At 42.4% G+C, this 21,942-nt stretch overlaps 1 pseudogene; it reads right to left on the bottom strand.

The window, feature by feature from the left end:
- Positions 1-13,876: 13,876 nt before the first annotated feature.
- Positions 13,877-17,381, bottom strand: LOC111140185 (annotated as a pseudogene).
- Between the last annotated feature and the right edge of the window lie 4,561 nt (positions 17,382-21,942).

Raw genomic sequence — 21,942 nt, 5'->3', positions numbered from 1 at the left:
CTGGCTGATCGCATCTTCCAGTCTTCAGGGCCTTAGCCCAATGTAAGGTCTAGAAATGGGTGAAAATATAAATAGACATTTCTCCGATGATGCTATGCATGTGACCAACAGACACATGCATAAGTGTTCCATATCACATGGCTTCTGGGAAATACAAATCTAAACCACAGTGCACATAGGGCACAGTGAGGTGCCCTATCACACAAGGCAGAATGTCTAAAATTAACAAAACATGAAACCACAAATGTTGGCGAGGATGCAGAGAAAGGAGAATCCTCCTACATTCCTGGTGGGAATGCATACACATTACAGCCACTCTGGAAAACAGTATGGAGTTTCCTCAAGAAGTTAAAAGTAAAGTTACCCTAAAACACAGCAATTGCGCTACTGGGTTTTTACCACAAAAATAGAGATGCAGTGAAAAGAATTGGCACCTGACCCCAATGTTCATTGCAACAATATCCACTATGGCCAAACTATAGAAAGAGCCCAGATATCTGTGGACAGATGAACGGATAAAGAAGATGTGGTTCATATATTCAATGGAATATTACTCATCCATCAGAAAGGATGAATACTTATCATCACATCAACCTGGATGGATCTGAAAGGTATTATGCTGAGTAAAATATGTCAATGAGAGAAAGACAATTATCATATGGTTTCACTCATACGTGAAATATCAGAAACAGGGTAGAGGACCATAGGGGAAGGGAGGGAAAACAGAAGTTTTCGGAAGTCATCAAAGAGAGAGAAAAACCATGATAGACTCTCTTTTAAAAAAGATTTTATTTATTTATTTATTTGACAGAGAGAGGTATCACAAGCAGGCAGAGCAGTGGGCAGAACAGAGAGAGAGGGGGAAGCAGGCTCCTGGTTTAGCAGAGAGCCCGATGCAGGGCTCGATCTCAGAACCTTAAAATCACGACCTGAACCAAAGACAGAGGCTTAACCCACTGAGCCACCCAGACACCCTGACAGACTCTTAACTACAGCAACAAACTAAGGGTTGCTGGAGGTGAGGTGTGTGGGGGGATGGGTAATGGGTGATGGGCATTAAGGAGGATACATGATACAATGAGCACTGGGTGTTAAACACACCTGATATATTATTGAACATAACATCTGAAACTAATGATGTACTATAATTTGGCTAATTGAATTTAAATTTTAAAAAATAGAAACTATCCTAAAAATTTGTATGGAACCACAAAAGATATTGAATGGCCAACACAATGTTAAGAAGAAAACCAAAACTGGAGGAGTCACAATTCCAGATTTCAAGTTATAGTACAAAGCTGCAGTCATCTTAATAGTATGGGACTGGCACAAAAATACTCACAGAGACCAAGGGAACAGGATAGAAGCTCAAACATAAATCCACAATTATGTGCCCAATTATCTTTCACAAAGCAGACAAAAATATTAGAAGAGAAAAGGACAGTCTCTACAACAAATGATATTGGGAAAACTGGACAGCTATGCACAAAAGAATGAAATTAGACTGCTTTCTTATGCCATACAGACAAATAAACTCAAAACACTTTCAAGACCTCAGTGTGAGACCTGAAACCATAAAAATCCTCCAAGAGGGCATAGACAGTAACTTCTATGACAGGAACCATACCAACATTTTTCTGGACGTGTCTCCTAAGGCAAAGGTAACAAAAGCAAAAACTACTGGGACTACATCAATATAAAAATTTATTGCACAGCAGAAAAACAATGAAAATGTAATAAATAGAATAAAACCTACTTAATGGGAGAAGATGTTTGCAAATATCATGTGTAATAAAGGGGTAGTATCCAAAATATGTGGACCTGATACAACTCAACACCCAAAAAACCAAATAATCCAGTTAAAAAATAGGCAGAAGTCATGAACAGACATTTCTCCAAAGAATAAATACAGATGGCCAACAGTCACATGAAAGATGTTTACCATCACCCATCAATAGGAAAATGCAAATCAAAAGTTCAATGAGCTATTACCTCATACTGTCAGAAAGGCTAACAGCAGCAGCACAAGAAACAACAGGATGTTGGGAGGATGTGGATAAAGTATGTGGATGCTGGTCGGAATGCAAGCTGGTGCAGCCACTGTGGAAAACAGTCTGAAGGTTCCTCAAAACATTAAATATAGAACTGCCCTATGATCCAACAATCATACTACTGGGTGTTTACCCAAAGAATATGAGAACAATAACTCAAAAGGATACAAGCACCCCTATGTTTCTTACACATTATTTAAAATATTACAATATGGAAGCAACCTAAGTGTGTGCTGATAATTTGATAAATGAGATGATAGATGTGTACACACACACACACACACACACAGTGGAATATTACTCAGCCATAAAAGCATAAAATCTTGCCATTTGCAGACACATGGATGGAGCTAGAAAGTATTATCCTAAGTGAAATCAGTCAGTCAGAGAAAGACAAATGCTATATGATGTCACTCTTACATGGAATTTAAGAAACAAGCATACATAAATAAAGGAGAAAAAAGAGACAAAACAAAATACAGACTCTATGGTTACCAGAGGGGAGGTGGATGGAGGGATGAGTGAAATAGATGAAGAGAACTAAGAGTACACTTTTCTTGATGAGCACTGAGTAATATATAGAATCACTGAATCACTCTATTGTACACCTGAAACTAATATACCACTGTATGTTAACTCTACCTGAATTAAAATAAACAATAAAAAAGATTTTTCTTTCAGTAACCTATTTGAAAAAGCTTTTGCTATGCAATGTTCATAAGACTTACTTGAGAGTATTTACTCTACAATAATTATTCACTCTATGCCTGGAATTCAAATTTCACTGAATCCTTATACTCTTCCTGTTAATCCTAGCCCACAAGAGCCATGTTTCCTTTCCATCGAGGATCAGCACCTATGCTTTCAAGAGTGTAAGTAAAGACAGATGCCACTTCACAGTCCAGAAAGCTATTATTGTTCCTGTTTTAGTGTGAGATCGTCACAGAGTGTGGGACAGGTTTCAGAGCAGGTTTGTTATACACCCTGGATCTCTAATTCAGTGGTCATTACCTGGATCTATTTGGCTGATAGGTTCCTGTGGATGGGCTTGCTTCCAAGCACATACATGGAAGACATGAAGGTGGGTGGGCTAGGTGTGGGACAGAAAAAGAACCAAGTACAGACAAGGGTACGATCCCTCTCCTGATCTAGGAACGGCCATGGGAGTGGGTAAGGGAGGCAGAAACAACAGGAAAGCACTAAGGTCACCAGTTGAAGGCAGGAGGCCCACGTAACAGGATCTGGAGATGTAGGGCTTGAAGTCTGCTCTGAGCTACCTCTGGGAGGGAGGGGAGAAAGGAATGAGAAGGAGAAACTGTCTGCACCTGGCTCATGCCAGCTACCCACCGCTCCTGGCACACATCAGTCTACACAGCTGACAGAGTCTGGTCTCAGGTTGGGCTGGCTTGGGTCCTTTGACCTTCAGTGGGACAGATCACTCCAGGGCTCAGGGACATGCTGAGGGAGGTGGGAGGGAAGGCTGCCCCTCCCAGGTCATCCCCTCCTTGAGCAGGCAGCCCTCCAGGACTGCTGAAAACCCACTGAGAGTTTTGAAAGACATGCCATAGATGAACTAAGGCATTGAGAAATATAAAACAATATTCATTTTTAAGTTCAGAGCTGTCAGCTCAGGAAGTAAGAAGATCTTCCCTGAGGAAAACTGAAGGGAAGGCAGGCCAGGCTGAAAAGAGAAATGTGGCTCCTTTGATTGGGGACCTGTAGCCCCCTTCTAGGCCAAGGCATTGTCCTCACCTCACAGGGGATCCATGGAAGTGTTCCATCAGGAGACTGATCGAGCTGCCTCTTGAGAAGGCTACCCTGGCATTGGGTTGCACAGGGCAGAGGAGGAGGGCCAGATGGAGGGAGGGCAATGCCCTGGAGGCCATGGGGCAAGAGCAGAGGCTCATGGCCATGAAGATGATGAAAAGTAGGAGGCAGAAGCATGGGAGCCACCAGGCAAGAAAGTGCCATGGGCACTATGTCCACAGCTACAGTGACTGGGTGCCTTCTGTGCCAGGTGCAGTTGACTTCAGTGGGCTCCAGACTAGTCCTGACCACAACCCTAGGAAGTGTGCACCACCACTGTTCTCCTCTCCCCCATGCTGCTGCTAGGAATCACTGTCGTAGACCCTGGTCTATTTTTATGGAAATGAAGGAGTGGCTCCACTGCACACTGCCCCTCTGGTGGTGATCCAGTGCAACCCCTGTGCTTGGCCAGAGACTGCTGTCTACCTGTCTCCACACAACTCAACATATAGAAGGGTGCCCCTGAATTCCACAGGATCTTGTGAGACAGTTCCACAGACCCCACTACCCCACTCACCACCAACACCCAGTGGGTCACTCAGGACTTCGACTATTGTCATGAAACTCACCATGACCTGTTTCTGTCACTTTCAAAGAAAGTTCTGATGCCCCACAATACCATACATCCTGGTTTCTGACCTGGGGCCATGCCATGAACCCACACGGTACCTTTCTGTTAGAGAGGGCCACCCCTGCACCTCACAGAAAATATTTCTAATGAAGTACAAATCTACCAGGACTACAGTGTAAATGGTGGTACACAGCCTACATGGTAGTCAGTAATTCTAATAAGCGTTGACCCCCCAATCTCACAAAACCTTCCACTGGTATGGAACTCGTGCTCTGCCCTCAGGAAAACAAACAAACAAACAAAACAAAAACAAAAACAAAACAGGAAACAAACCTTTAATCTGAATGCTTCCTTCACTTCTGGTTCAAATCTTGTCCAACCACAATGGTATGAAACTAGAAATCAGACACAAGAAGAAAATGGGACAGTCAAAAATATGTGGAGACTTAACAACATGCTACTAAGGAACTAATGGTCAAAGAAGAAATCATAAGAAATTTTAGAAGTAACTTGAGACAAAAAAGAGAACCTACAAATACTTATGGGATGCAGCAGAAGTAGTTCTAAGGGAAAAGTTCATAGAAATTCAGGTCCTCATCAATCCATAAGAAAACTCTCCAATAAACGTCCTAATTTTACATGAGAAAGAAGTAGAAAAAAAAATCAAAGCCCCAAATCAGTAGGAATAAGGAAATAACAGAAAGGAATGTGAAAATAAATCCAATGGTGACTAAAAAGACAAAAGATCAATGAAAATAAGAGCTGCCTTTTTTGGAAAGATAAACAAAACTGGCAAACTTTTAGCCAGACTCGCCAAGAAAGAGAGAGACCTCAAAAGAATTCAAGAAAGAAAGATGATTAATTCTTGTCTCACACCAAAATCACAGAGAACACAGGCAGCAACCTCTTCGACCTCGGACACAGCAACTTCTTTCAAGACACTTCTCTAAAGGCAAGGATAACAAAAGCAAAAATGAACTTTTGGGACTTCATCAAGATAAAAAGCTTCTGCACAGCACAGGAAACAGTCAACAAAACTAAGAGGCAACCAAGGGAATGGCAGAAGATATTTGTAAATAGCATTACAGATGAAGAGCTGGTATCCAAGATCCATAAAGAGCTTCTCAAACTCAACACCCAAAAACAAATAATCCAATCAAGAAATGGGCAGAAGACATGAAGAGACTATTCTCCTAAGAAGACATACAAACAGCTAACAGACACATGAAAAAATGCTCAACATCACTAGCCATCAGGGAGATTCAAACCAAAACCACATTGAAATACCACCTTACACCAGTTAGAATGGCCAAAATTAACAAGGCAGGAAACAACACATGTTGGCAAGGATGTAGAGAAAGGGGAACCCTCTTACACTGTTGGTTGGAAAGCAAGCTGGTATAGCCACTCTGAAAAACAGTGTGGAGCTTCCTCAAGACATTAAAAAATAAAGCTACTCTACCACCCAGCAATTGCACTATTGGATATTTACCACAAAGATATAGATTTAGTGAAAAGGGCCATATGCACCCCAATGTTCATAGCAGCAGTGTCCACAACAGCCAAACTGGAAAGAGTTGAGATGTCCCTCAAAAGATGAATGGATAAAGAAGATGTGGTTCGTTATTAATAAATCAGCTATAAAACGCAAATTATAATTATTTTGAATTATCTACTTACTGTTTATTTATATTTAAGCTTAGGCTCCCCTAAGATGTTTTAAAAACTTTTTGAAATCCTAAGTGACTGCTTCATCTGCTTACTCTGTGTATTTGCTAAAAATAATTAGTTATATTAATTGAGGGATATTTTTCCCTTAAAAAAACTTATCTTGGTGAGGGTGAACCTAAATAAAATATGCTAAAAATATGCATTATTTTTGCCAGTGTGGTGGATAAAATGTACTTTGCACTAAAATCAACAAAATAAACCTTTGTACTGAAAAAAAGATGATGCAGTTCATATATACAATGGAATATTACTCAGCCATCAGAAAGGATGAATATCTACCATTTGCATTGGCATGGATGGAAATAGAGGAGATTACACTAAGTGAAATAAGTCAGAGAAAGACAATTATCATATGATTTCACTCATATGTGGAACATAAGGAATAGCACAGAGGACCATAGGGACAGGGAGGGAAAACTGACTGGGAAGAAATCAGAGATGGAGAAAAACCATACAAGACTCTTGACTCTGGGAAAAAAACTGAGGGTTTCAGAAAGAGAGATGGGTAGGGGATGGGATAACCGGGTGATGGGCATTAAAGAGGGCACTGTGGTGATGTGCACTGGCTGTTACACTCAACTAATGAATCATTGAACATTACATCAATAACTAATGATGTACCATACCTTGACTAATTGAATTCAAATTTTTAAAAATGTGAAAACTTTAAAAAAAGAAAAGAAAGATGAGCCATGACAATTAATACCACACATAAAAACCCACAAAGGATTGTAAGAGAGTACTATGAGCAAGTAGAGACCAACACAATGGACAACCTAGAAGAAATGGATAAGTTCCTACCAACAACCCAGAAAGACTGAACTGTGAAGGAAAAAAAAAAATCTGAACAGACTGATCACTGGTAAAAAGATTAATTTGATAATCAAAAACCTCCCAAGAAACAAATGTCCAAGACCGTTTCACTGAGGAGTTCAACTGGACAGTAGAAGAATTAATACAAACCCTTCTAAAACTGTTTAAAAAATAGGAGAGGAGGGCATCCATTCAAACTCATTTTATGAAGCCAGCAGTACCGTGTAACCAAAACAAGACAACAATGCTACAAGCAAAGGAAAGGCCAATATCCCTCATGAACAGAGTTGCAAAAATCCTCAACAAAGTATCAGCAAACCAAATTCAACAATACATCAGGAGACTCACACAACACATTCCAGTGGGACTTATTCCAGGGATGCAGGGATGACTCCACATCTGCACATCCACCAACGGGATACACCACCTTAACAAAATAAAAGACAAAATTGTAAGAGTGTTACAATAGATGCAGAAAGAACATTTGACAAGATTCAATAAGGATTTATGATAAAAACTCTAAATCATCTGGGTAGTGGGGAAACATACCTCAATACAGTAAAGGCCCTATAGGAAAAGCTCACAACTGACATCATACTCAAGGGTAAATATCTGAAAACTTTTCCAATAAGATCAAGAAAGAGATGAAGGGGGCACCTGGGTGGCTCAGTGGGTTAAGCCTCTGCCTTCGGCTCAGGTCATGATCTCGGGGTCCTGGGGTCGAGCCCCACATCGGGCTCTCTGCTGAACGGGGAGTCTGCTTCCCTCTCTCTCTCTGCCTGCCTCTCTGCCTACTTGTGATCTCTCTTTCTCTCTGTCAAATAAATAAATAAAATCTTAAAAAAAAAAAAAAGAAAGAGATGAAGATGCCCACTCTCACCACTTTCATTCAACATAGCATTGAAAGTCCTAGGCAAAGCATTTAGACGAGAGAGAGAGAGAGAGAGAGAGAGAGAGAGAAAGGAAGATGGATGGATGGATGGATGGATGGATGGATGGATGGATGGATGAAATCCAAACAGGAAAAGAATATGGTCACTATTTGCAGATGATGTGATATTGTATATAGAAATCCCTAAAGATTTCACCAAAAAACTATTAGAATAAACAAATTCAGTAAAGCTGCAGGATACAAAGTTGATATACAGAGACCTGTTGCATTTCTTCTTTTAAAAGATTTTATTTATTTATTTGACAGAGGGAGCCTGAGCATAAGCAGGGGCAGCAGCAGAGAGAGAGAAAGAGGCTTTCCATTGAGCAGGGAGCCCAATGTGGGGCTCCATCCCAGGACCCCAGAATCATGACCTGAGCTGAAGGCAGACGCTTCATTGATGGAGCCACCCAGGTGCCCCAACTTGTTGTGTTTCTATGTACTGAAGACAAACTTTCACAAACAGAAACTAAGAAAGCAATGTCATTTACAACTGCAAGAAGAAAAGAAATTTAGTAATAAAAGTAACCAAGGATAAGAAAGACCTGCTTCACTGAACACATGGTGGAAAAGAAAGGAAGTACATGTGTGTGATGGGGTGGAGAGGAATGTATGGGTCAAAGAAATGGAAGATGACACAAATAAATGGAAGCATATACCATGCTCAGTAACTGGAAGAGTTAATAATGTTAACATGTCCATCGTACCCAAAGCAATCTACAGATGTGATGAAATCCTTATCTGAATTCCAATGGCATTATTCAAGGAAATAGAAGACAGTTCTAAAATTCATATGGAATCACAAAAGACCCCAAATACCCAAAGCAATTGGAGAAAGAAAGCTGCAGTCACCACACTCCCAGATTTCAAGTTAGATTACAAAGTTGTAATCATCAACAGTATGGTACTGGCATAAACACACACACACACACACACACACACACACACACACACACACACACAGAGAGAGAGAGAGATCAATGGGACAGAATAGAAAATTCAGAAACTAACCTGTACATATATGGTCTTAACTTACAACACAGGAGCAGAAAATATACAATGTGGAGAGGACTGTCTCTTCAGTGAATGGTACTGAGAAAACTGGATACCAAATGCAGAAGAATGTAACTGGATCACTACACCACACACAAAGATTTTAAACCAAAGAATGACTTGAACATAAGACCTGAATCCATAAACCTAAATAAAACACAGGTAGTAAGTTTCTCAATGTTGGTTTTGGCAAAGAGTCTTTAGATCAGACACCAAAAACAAAGGAAACAAAAGCAAAAATAAACAAGTGGAACAACCTCAAACTGAAATCTTCTGCATGGCAAAAGAAACCATCAAAAACTTAGAAGGTGACCAACCTAATGAAAAAAAAATCTGCAAATCATATGTGTGAGAAGAGGCTAATATCCAAAATACACAAAACACACATATAAGTCAAAACAAAAAATGATATAAAAATGGGGAGAACATGTGAATAGATACTTCCAAAGATGGCATAGATATGGCTTGCCAAAATACACAGAAAAAAGTTGTTCAACATCACTAATCATCATCAGGGAAACATAAGTCAAAACTGCAATCAGAGGTGCCTGTGTGGTTCAGTCGGTTTGGCATCTGCCTTCAGCTCAGGTCATGGTCCCAGGGTCCTGGAATCGAGTCCCACATTGGGTTCCTTGCTCAGCAGGGAGTCTGCTCATGCTCTCTCTCGTTATCTCTCTCTCTCAAGTAAATACATAAAATCTTTTTTTTTTTTTAAACTGCAATTAGCTATCACCTCATAAATGTTGGAATGGCAATCATCCCAGAGACAGACACCAGTTTGTTATTAAGGGTGTGTAGACAAGCCAACCCTGTGCACAGTTGGTAGGAATGCAAATTGGTGCAGCCACTGTGACAAACACTATGGAGGGTCCTCAAAAAAAAAAAAAAAAAAAAAAAAAAAAAGACCAATACAACTACCACATGACCCAGTAATTGCTCTACTGAGTACTTTTTGGAGAACACAAAAACACTCCCTCAAAAAAGAGAGATGCATTCCCATGTTCACAGAAGTATTATTCACAATAACCAGACATGGAAACATAGATTTTGGGAGGATCATGCTAAGTAACTCAGACACAGAAAGACAAACACCAGAGGCTCTCATGGACATTCCACATGGAAAAAAAATACTGAATACATAGATACTGAGAAGAGATTGGTGGTTGCCAGATTCAGGGATGGGGGGAAACAGGTGAAGGTGGTCAAAGGAACAATGTTTGAGTGATAAAATCCGTAAGTCATGGAATGTTCTGTGCAGCATGGAGTCTAAAGCTAACCCTGTAGGATGGGGTATGGTTTCCCCCACTATCTGAAAGTACAGTGTTCCTAGGAAACCTTTCACAGCAGAAATGGTGTAAAGAAGGAACTACCATTAATTTTTATGGAAAAATTAGTGAGCACTCTCAGACTCCAAAAATTACTTCTCTTTGGTTTTTCTGGAGCCTCAGGACACAACTTGCTAATGGATGCCCTAAATAAATGGAGATAAAGCATAGCAGATGCTCATAGACACGATTCAATGTGCTGGTGGCTGGACGTGGAGAACAGTGCCCAGGAAGGGGCTGGATGGGGTGCATGCCACCTCTGTAGTGGTTCCCCACAAAACAGATGCTGAACATGATGCTCACTCTTTGACTTTTTCATAAGAGGGAAATCCTCTTCAGCTTTCTTCCTCTTACTGAAGCTGGACAATAACACAGATCTTTCAGAAGAGCCAAGTGTCTTACCATGAACTTTCAAAAAGCGGGGGATACTTGTACTTGAAAGTTGCTGAGGGAGTAGATGTTAAATGTTCTCCCCAACACAAACATCAGCAGATCCACTGAAATGCACCTTCCTCAGCATGTGGAACATGGGCTACCTCCTACCCCTAGAAACTTCCTGCCTCCCCTCGCTCAGGACAACCAACAACAACTGGGAGTTACTATAATTCTTTTTGTCTCCCATTCCCAATATCTAACCCATCAGCAAATCCTGTGAATTCCATCTTCAAAATGCACCCAGGATAGAACTAACCACTCTTTCCAAGGCCACCTGTCTGGTCCCCATGGGAGCCCATCTCTTGCCTGAGTTCCTGGAAAAGCTTTATCATTGACCTCCCTTGCCCATCCTCAACCCTGTGTCATATGTTCTTAACACTGTAGCCAGGATGGCCTGGTGAAACAGGGTCCCATGTGGTCACAGCCCAGCAATGGCCTTCTGTCACCCTACTGTCACCTCCCTAAGTTCATGTCCTAAGCTGTCTCCTGCAGCCATGGGGCATTCTTGCTGTTCCTGCCCCAGGGCCTTTGCACATGCTTTCCCTTTTGTTTAGAATGCTCTTCATGTGATATCACTTACCTTCTTTAGAACTTGACTCAAGCATCACCTTCCTAGTGAAGTCCCACTGGCCCCTATGTGAACAGCAAGCACAATCCCCACCTCCCCTTCAGCACCCCAGCTCTGTCTCCTGCTTTATATTTCCAGATAGTTACCATAGTCACCAGTCCATCTCAGCAGGGGAGAAAGGGAGGTCTACATGGATGGTTTCACCACTGACTCCCTCCAAGTTCCTTTCAGAGCCCTGAGGGAAAAGGTGCTCTAGGCTCTTATACAGCCAGGATGCCTGGGATTAGGGGGTCCACCTATTATACCCTGAACACCATCAGGAAAATGAGCCATATGAGGAGTCCACCTGAAACCAGAAACATGCCTCAATTAAAGGTGAGCACAAACATTTCCTCCACATGCCTGAGGTGCTCATCCAAGAAAGCTGAGCAGAGACACATCCCCAGGTCCAACTGTCCCTCTGGCAAATGTTCTGGGAAATAGACATCCCTCCTCCCTGCACCAACCACCTCTGATTGATGTCCAGCATCCTCATGTGCTTGGGCAGAGTGGTGCACCTGTCCCTCTTTCCTGGGACTTCATCACAAATCAGGCTTTGCTACACAGTCTTCAGGAAGGAACCTGCAGCAATATCAACAGGCCACCCAGGTTCGGCCTCAGTCTCACACATTGGGCCCCACACAGAACTAGAGTTTCATGGAGACTGGTATCCTGTGTGGCCTTAGAACCTAATGAAAGGAGCTGAGATTTCAGTTCCAGATGAAAACTGGCCTTCTCCACATAGCACAGGGATGTGGAAAGAGCATTTCTCAGGGGTATGGCTCTAGAGGAAGTGCTCTGAGAACCATGTCAGCATGAACACTGCTCTTTCAATTCACTTGTCTCTCATTCCTTAAAATCAGAAACCAAGCTCCAGTCACCACTCTATTTTCCCTTCAGAGAAGTAAGGAAAAGGATAGAATAAAACAGTACGTGTGCACAGCACACTTCTATCCAAATAGAATTCCTTGGTCATTCTCATACTGACAGCCCTACATTACCCATACTAATGAGAGATACCACAAGTTCAGTCCTCACATATATATATTTGACCTTGTGTTTTTCCTTTTGATATTTGTATCTTGAAGTTGATGTCTATATGGCATTCTTAAAATAACTATAATAATAACGACATTGTCATGTAAGGCTCTGGATCTCCATAACCAGACAACATGGCTCTGGTTCAGATAAGGATGAAGACACAACCTCAGCCGATGAAGCAAAGCCCACACCCTCAGGGATCCTGACACACTTCAAGGATGATGAGTTCTTTTGTTCCATGGAGTTATCTGAGTGCAAAGGATACAGACACCTACAGGGTTCATTCTGTTTTCTTCATAAATTCTCCAGTTCAAGTTCCAAGTGATTCACTGGGTCAGGTTTCAGAGCCCAGGATGGGCCACCAGGTGAACAGCATGCCCCCCCTCCCCCGGGAAGGCTGACAAGGGGCCCAATTTCCTTTGGGAACATGATGCACCACTCCCCAAGCTCCTAAACAATTACACTCCCTTCTCCATTTCTCCTCCTCACAGAGGGCACTGCACCCTGTTACAGCTCTCAGGCTGTTTACTTTTAAATATTTTCTAATACTGGAATGTGGTTCACGAAAGAGAATAACATGAATACCCACAAAGCATTCTTTTAAAATTTCGAAATATTATTTTCCCATTGTTTAATTAAAACATGCACAGATAGCCCCTTCCACTAGTAGATATGATTCACTGGGGTGACTTAAAGAAGAGCAGGAAATAAAAGACATTCTGCTTACCTGTTATTTCCATAATGAAAGTCTTGAAACTTCACACACATGCAAAGAAAGAAACACAAACAAATGTCTCGGTCTGGCATCTCAGAGAAGTCTGAAGTGGAGTGACATGGATAGACGATGAGGTTGTGTGTGTGGGTGAGGCTGGTGGCACAGAAGACGGGGTTCTGCCAGCTCTCCACCCAGGCCTCACCTGCCCTCAGCCAGGAACCTGCTCACAGCCCTGACCTGTCACAACTGTCACATGTGAGACCCACAGCCAACCCTGGAGCCTGCTCTGCCCACATCCTCCTGAAGAATGCACTCCACTGTCCTCCGGGACCCCTGTCAGCTCTCCCCACACCTGGAACTGCCCTGTCTGCCGCGAAGCTCCAGGATTCCCACCCCCACCTTCTTCCAAAATTACACTGGCCCAAGGCTTTCATGAGAAAAGTAGAAGGCTACTTAATGAATGGTTAACACCTACTTTCCTTTTCTGTCATATTTCTCTGCACTTACCTTCCTACCTGTGCACACTATAAGTAACCTATCAATGGAATATGAACGTGCTCTGAGATCTGAATCTTTCATTCCAGCCTTCTGAGGACTCCTTGTGCAATAAAATACCGTATCCCATGATGGGGAGGGGGGTGGTTAAAACTATTATTACAGAATAATACAGCTCAAATCACCTCATTTTTAGTTGCTCTTCATTAGGCAGAAAGTTTCTGTGTAAAAGGCCTTTCCAAAGATATTTCCTGCCAGCAATTTCATAAGGAGGAAACAGAAACTCTGTGGGATAACCTCACTCACCCCAGGGCTCCTGACACCAAGCCCCTTGAGACCAGCAGCATGCCTCTATCCAGAAGAATTCCCAAAGACTCTCCCTTGACTCCACCACCAAAGAATCTACAGAGAAAATACAGCATGTCAAAATATCTAGACGATACACTTAGTAAAACTAGAAAGTTAAGTTCAACTTTTAAACAGTAAAAGCCTACTTTGAATAATTTTGAATTTGCCCTCAACCTTAATTGCAACTCTTTTGATGAAAAGACTAGTCAATTATGAAACATCACTTTTGACAAATGACATCATCAAGGTCAGTATTTGACAACAAAAACCCACCTAACTCTAGATTTTGGCCACTCAACCATATCCTAGGCCCAACTGAATAAACACTGTTAGATAAAGGAAAGAATTATATGTTAAAAACACACAAAAAGTAAATCTCACCTTCCCTTTTTTTTTTTTTTAACTTTTTATTTATTTATTTGAGAGAGAGAGAGAGACAGTGAGAGAGAGCATGAGCGAGGAGAAGGTCAGAGAGAGAAGCAGACTCCCCGTGGAGCTGGGAGCGCGATGCGGGACTCGATCCCGGAACTCCAGGATCATGACCTGAGCCGAAGGCAGTCGCTTAACCAACTGAGCCACCCAGGTGCCCTCACCTTCCCTTTTTAATTAAAGTGGTTTCCTAGGAAACAGATGTTCAGATTACATTTTGTAAGCAATAAATGAACAGAAAAAAAGGGTATTCCCTGCAATGCTCTACCTGCAGGGAAACTAAGTAAGTCTTGCACCAAATCAGAATTCTGACAATGTCTTAAGTCTTACTACATGGCTCAACTAGAGGAAAGAGAAAAGCCCCGAGGTTTTGGGTTAATGAAAAGTTTTACCTCTATTCGTGACATGGATGTGACATTGCACCCAATGTATCTTCTGCTTTCTCTGAACACATGTCCTGTGACAAGCTACATCACTGGCTTAGATGCTGGTGTTGTTTTTTTTTTTTAAGATTTTATTTATTTATTTGAAACAGAGAGCGAGAGATCACAAGTAGGCAGAGAGGCAGGCATAGAGAGAGAGAGGAGAAAGCAGGCTCCCCGCTGAGCAGAGAGCCCGATCCAGGCCTCGATCCCAGGACCCTGAGATCATGACCTGAGCCGACGGCAGAGGCTTAACCCACTGAGCCACCCAGGCGCCCAGATGCTGGTGTTTTAAACTTCAGGTTTTGTGGAGCCAGAGAAGAGAAGTGTTGGCAGGTGGGCATTGGTAGGTACCTGCAACCTATGTCCTGTACAACTGCTTCAGTTTTTGGAAGAAGGGGGAACACATACTTGTCTCTTAAGTAGTAATTATCTTCATTCAAAACGTACACCAATGACATTGTCTTTCTTGGAAAGGTGAAATTACTCTTCCAAAGGAACACCTCACCTCATCTGTTCCTCATGCAACTTAATTGGGGTCTGGTTTACTCCAACTTCCAGGCCCCCACCTGGAGGATGCTCCTGCATGATCCTGACAGCCCATTACCACCATCCCTGGGGACATGGGGCACAATGCTGAAGTTGGGGGACTGCTCTAGGGCTTGTCGCCACCACACTTGTGTCTGGAATGGGGCAGAAACCTGGAGGACCATCATGCATGATCTTGACAGCCCATTCCCACCATCCCTGGGGGACAGGGTGCCCAATGCTGAACCTGGAGGACTGCGCTGGGGCTTGTTAGTACCACACCTCTGCCTGGGGGAGCAGGGACCTGGAGGGCCCTCCTGCCCAATCCTGACAACCCATTGCCACCATCCATGGGACACACGGGGCACAATGGTAAAATTGGGGGATGGTTCTGGGGCTGTTACCACCACACTTTCCCCAGGGTGGGTGGGGTGGGCAGGAACCTGGAGGACCCTCCTGTGTGATCCTGACAGGCCATTACCACTATCTCTGGGGGACATGGGGCACAATGCTGAAGCTGGGGGACAGCTCTGAGGCTTGTTGCCACCATACCCGTGCTAGAGAGAACAGTGGACACCCTGCTGAACTTGGGGTGCTGCTGAAGGTCCATAACCTGTACTGTGCCAGGGGACAGGGGGCACCCCACTGAAGTTTGGGACTGTGTACCATCCTTAGGTGCTCTCTTCCCAGGAAACACAGGAAACATTGACATGTCTGCAGCCCATTCCACAAAACCTGGGGTGAACAGGCATCCTGGAATTCATGGATCTGGGGCATACACCCAGTCAATGGACATCAGGCAGAAGAGATTTTCAAAGGGGAGCATTAGCTCATTCCTCGCACCCTTCCAGTATCCCTGCCTCCCACCTGGGGCTCACCCTACCCTGGGAACCCCCACCCCAGCCCACAGCGTGTACTCACCCAGCAGGGAATTCTGCAGGTCAACCTCACCTTCTTCTGCCCCACCTCTGCATCCCAGGGCAGATCGGGGGCCACCACAAAGAGGTAGCTCCATCCCCACCCAGTGATTGGTCAGGGAGGGTGATGCCCTGAGCCTATTGGATGTGGCGCCTACCTGCACAAACCACCCACCCTTAAACTCATGCCTCCCTGCGAATGCAGGTGGTCCTGGAGGTGCCTCCTGCCCCAACACCTGGCTGGGCCATGCAGGAACAGGTGGAGTTTTGGGCAGCCCCCCCCCCACCCCCACCACAGGGCCCCTTCCATGGATCCCTCTAGCTGCACACCACTCTCAGAGACCTGCCCCTTCCTTTCCTGCACCAACTCTGCCTGTGGATCTGTGCCTGGCTCTCAGCAAGGTCAGCTGTTCTCAGACCAGAGGCTTGGACTTTAGGAAATGCAATGGTTTCCCACATTTCCAAGGCAATTTTTTTTTTTTTTGGAATGAGAACTAAGTTTGTTCATTTCTTTTTTTTTTTTTTAAGATTTTATTTATTTATTTGACAGAGATCACAAGTAGGCAGAGAGGCAGGCAGAGAGAGAGAAGAGGAAGCAGGCTCCCTGCCAAGCAGAGAGCCTGATGCGGGGCTTGATCCCAGGACCCTGGGATCACGACCTGAGCTGAAGGCAGAGGCTTTAACCCACTGAGCCACCCAGGCACCCCTGTTCATTTCTTGCATTGAAGTATTCCTCGATGACAGTCTTCACCTGAGACTCTTTGCCATAGTCCTTAACCACCACACAGCTGCAACCAACCACTTTATGGGGTTTTCCCTCTCTGTCAATTTTACAGAGGCCTACCCATTCCCCTACTTTCTTGTTGTCATCAACCTTGATTAGGTTGATTTGGTGTTCAGCATAAAGGGCCTCCACCAACTTGACATACATAGGTTCATCACAGTTGGATGCAAGCACACAAAGATGGGCTTGGTCCTTGTCTAAGGCTTTGACAGCTTCTCGAATTCCACGTGCTAGGCCATCGTGGATGAGGGCGGTCTTCAGCAACTCTTGTAAAGCAGTATTAACGTCCATTACACCTCCAGCAGCAAAGCCTTCCTCCGCCATGGCGGTAGATTATGAATGTAGCCGAATCTTGACTGCACCCTAGCCTCTGCCTCTGCACGACTTGGTGGTGGCAGGGAAAAAACTCCAGGGCAATTTTAAGACCCCAAAAATAATGCTCTAAGTGGGAAGAACTTCACGTTCTGGTCTCACCCATGGAGTGCATAGTGCTTCTTAGACCTTCAAAGCATCCTTCTAGGATGAGCCCATATGTGCTAGAATATACATACATACGCTTGGTTCTTCAGGGAAGCTCCAGGATAACCAAGAACAGCCAAGCTTCTGTGCTGTTGGAGTTGTGAATCAGGAACATTTTTCAGTTAAAAGGAAAACACATTGTGAGGCACCTAGGTGGCTCAGTGGGTTAAGCCTCTGCCTTCGGCTCAGGTCATGATCTCAGGGTCCTGGGATGGAGCCCCTCATCAGGAGCTCTGCTCAGCAGGGAGCCTGCTTCCCACTCTCTCTCAGCCTACTTATGATCTCTCCCTCTCTGTCAAATAAATAAATAAAATCTTAAAAAAAAAAGAAAAAGAAAACACATTGTTATTGTCGACACTAAATGAACAAACCTTTTTAAGCATTTTAGAGAAAAAGGAAGAAGGTTTTATTCGAACTCAAGTCAAGACAGCTGCCTGAGAGACACAATCTTCACAAGGAAGGGAGTGCTCCAGGGAAGGAATATTTGGGGCAGGTTTACACATTTGTTCTGTTTTGTTTTACATACAGAGCTACAAATCATCATAAGGAAGAACATTCGAGAAAGTTACAGGATTTTTCTTATGTTTTCAGTATGTGCAAGTCAGTATGACTTTAATCTTATGGGAGCAGGAGAGGTTCTTTTTTTTTATCTTTATGTTTGCAAACATCTTTATGTTTTTGGTTATCTTTTTCTTTTTGAAGCAGATGTACAACATGTGCTTGGGACAGAAATAGGGCTCATGCTCTAAGGTTTTGCCCAGTCATTTTGATCTTGGTAAAATGTTAAAGGATAGCTTCCCTGGGAGCCCAGGATCTGGGCCCATGGATGATAAAAGATAAAAATTTCCATTATCATTATAATTACTACTAAAGGGAGGAACTTGAGACAAAAGCAACTTTAACAATAGTACTAAGAAATCAAAATGATGCCTACAGCAGGTTACTTGTGCCATGGTCAACACAGGTAACAGAGATGTTCAGGGACACTGGGCTCCTCCCTTTCTCCTGCACAAATCTCTGAAGCACACAGATAATTTAAAGTCTGAATTTTAGAACCTCCTGGCATCTTAGAGATGTCTGGCACATTTCCTTGGACTACAGAATAAAACAGAGTAGCTCATTGTCACAATACTAATTTAAACATGAAGTCCCCCTAAAGCTTGGATACACTGTCTAAGTTCTTTCCCTGCAGATTGGACTAATATAAGTCATAGTCATACCACATAAACTCTACTATGATTGGGAAGTAAATAATTGTAGGTAAGGGAATATTTTAGCAAAGTTTATAAGCATTGTCTCACTTTGTAGAAGAGGCTGAGCTGAGTGTTTTTATTTTATTTATTTTACTTTTTATACCAAATAAAAATATATTTATTCCATAAAGTGATATAAAAAGAAACCTTTGTAATCCATCACTATTAACATTTTGATATATATCTTTCCTGATTTTTATGTATATATTTGGTTAAACCAAAATGGCAGCTTTTATTTGCTACTCCTTTTCTTGAAATATACTGTGGGGGTGCCTGGTTGACTACCTTCAGCTCATTTCATGATCCCAGGATCCTGGGATCAATTCCTGCTTCTGGCTTCTTGCTCAGTGGGGAGCCTGCTGCTCCCCCCTGCTTGTGCTCACTCACCCTCTTTTGTGTGCTCTCTCTCTATCTCTGACAGATAAATAAAATCTTTAAAAAAACTGTTATATTGTCCTCATAGTTCTCTCAATTTCTATTCCAGTCAATACTTTCTCTGTAACTTCACCCTTAGCTTTTTTAGGGAAACCTAACCTTAAAATATTCTTCTTGCTTAAACTTCACCAACCATGAAATGGATGTTTAATTATTATGGAGCTGTCACGACTTCTTCAATTTCTTAGCAATGATCTTTGGTAAATATTTGATAATTCCAAATCATTGATTTCCTAAAGGTTTAGTAATAATTATAGTAACAATTATAGTAATAACAGCTACATTTCACTGAGAGCTCACTACTTTTCTGGCACTGTCTTAAGCACTTTAAGTCTTAATCTTTTTTGATAATAATTATTATAACTTCATCTTAGAGACGAGGATACTGGGCCTCAGAGACTTAAGTAGCTAAGATTTGTACCCAGGTCTAACTCCAGAGTTACATTCTTCTTTTTTTTCTTTTTTTAAAAGGTTTTATTTATTTATTTGAGAGAAAGAGAGCATGCACACACAAGCTGAGGGCAGGGGGAGAGGGAAAGTAAGACTCAGACTCCCCACTGAGCCCAATGCAAGGCTGATCTCAGGACCCCAAGATCAAGATTATGACCTGAGCCAAAGGCAGGCACTTAACCAGTTGAGCCCCCAAAGTTACATTCTTTTTTAAAAAATTTTACTTTATATGCTATTTCAGTCCTGTCTTACAGCACACTCTGAACATACCAGATCTTGAATCAATTTTAGAAAGATACTTCTTTTTTTTTAAGATTTTATATTTATTTATTTATTTATTTGATAGAGATCACAAGTAGGCAGAGAGGCAGGCAGAGAGAGAGAGGAGGAAGCAGGCTCCCCGCTGAGCAGAGAGCCCCATATGGGACTCGATCACAGGATCCTGAGATTATGACCTGAGCCGAAGGCAGAGACTTAACCCACTGAGCCACCCAGGTGCCCAAGATACTTCTTTCAGTAACTTTAATAATGGAAAAATATTATAATGTCTCTATTCTTAGGGATCTTTGAGTATCTTACTCAGAGGTCTTCCACTGAGATAATTGTCTTAATGATCATGATGGGCAGAGGTGAGAAGCCAGCTGAATCTGTTCCAGCTACCCACACAAGAAAATCCTGAGACTTGAGATGTCTTCAGATTGAGAAGACCAGAGATAAGGTGAAATAGTACCATGTATGGAATAACAAGGGACTTGGAGTCAGTTTGGGGATGCCACTTGGGTTTCTGACACTAAAATCCTCTGTGACTGAAGTCGTCTCTGAGCCCCTATCTAACTATCTAGAAAATGTGACTAGTAATATCTATATCACAGTTTAGCAGTTTCTGAGGGAAAATTCCACAAAGAGCCGGTGTGATGGCTCTCAAGAGCATATGCTCAGGAAGCCATGATTACTATTTGGGTCTATTTCTTTTCCAGAAAAAAGAACACGTGTTGAAACCATATTTCTAATAGATGACTCACAAGATGATTTTCAAACCTTAAGGAAGGTCAAGAAGCTGCTGTTGTGTCATATTTCACCCAGAAATCATGTTGTTGGACTGGTGAGGACAATACAACAGCACCATCATCATTAGGCCTGTGGAACTTTTCATTTCCATATGGCCATGTTGTCCCTCTTAGCTCAGGGCCACCAGAAAGGGAAGCTGGGGGGGGGGTGGGGGGGTGGGGATGGAGAATCATAGGCCAAGGCTGCCAGGTGTGGCTGGGGCAGATAGAACTCTGACTTAAATGTCAACTCCTGTCTACCTTATTTATAGTGCTCTTCACAGCCATAGTATCATTGTCTGCAAGCTCTGATGTAGGAAAGGTTGAGAATTTCCATTATGATTCCCTCTCTGACCCTTAGGATATGTAGAAAAGTTACATTCAACTGTTAAACATTGAGGGACTTCCTGGTTTTCTTTTCATTATGACTATGGCTCAATTACCCTGTGGTCTAAGGATGTGTAGACTTGATTCATGGCCCAACATATCGTCTATTTGGGTAAATCTTCTAGAACCACTTGAAAATAATGTATTCTGCACTTTATTATGTAATGCTCCATATATGTCAATTAGGTCACATTTGTTACCAATGTTTTATCTGCTTTTTCTATTAGATATTGAGAAAGGTATATTAAAATCTTCAAACAAAGCTATTCTAATCAACATTGCATTGGAGAATCTACCAAGTCTTATAAGGCAAGAGAAACAAAAAGAATAAGAATTGAGGGGATAATAGTGACTATTCACAGATAATATGAGGAGTTCATAGAAAATCCAAAATAGTCTATAAGTACACTATTAGAATTAAAAATGGAAAACTTGCAAATCTTAGAACCAAGGAAGCAATCCAGAAAACAGCCAGGGGAAAGTGATTCATATGTATGGAGAGAGGAATATAAGAATAATATCAGACCTGTCCACAGAGACCTGTGGTGTCAGAAAGGGTTTGCAAGATATATCCAGGGTACTAAACGAGAAGACCATGCAGCCAAGGACACTTTATGCAGCAAGGCTGTCATTCAGAATGGATGGAGAGACAAGGACCTTTTAGGATGAGCAGGAGAAAAATATGTGACCACTAGGCTGGCCCTACAAGAAATATTAAGGGGGATTCTATAAAAGAAGACCCCAAGCATAATACAGACAAGAAATTTACAGAGACAAACTATAGAAATAACTTCACAGGCAATATGAGGCCACTAAAATCAAAATCATATATTTCAATACTCACTCTCAA

This window comes from Enhydra lutris, unplaced genomic scaffold (assembly GCF_002288905.1).
Source record: "Enhydra lutris kenyoni isolate GAN:26980312 unplaced genomic scaffold, ASM228890v2 scaffoldscaffold1, whole genome shotgun sequence".
Lineage (NCBI taxonomy): Eukaryota > Metazoa > Chordata > Mammalia > Carnivora > Mustelidae > Enhydra > Enhydra lutris.
Note: the sequence above shows the minus strand (reverse complement) of the source record. Positions and strands in the feature narration are given on the sequence as shown.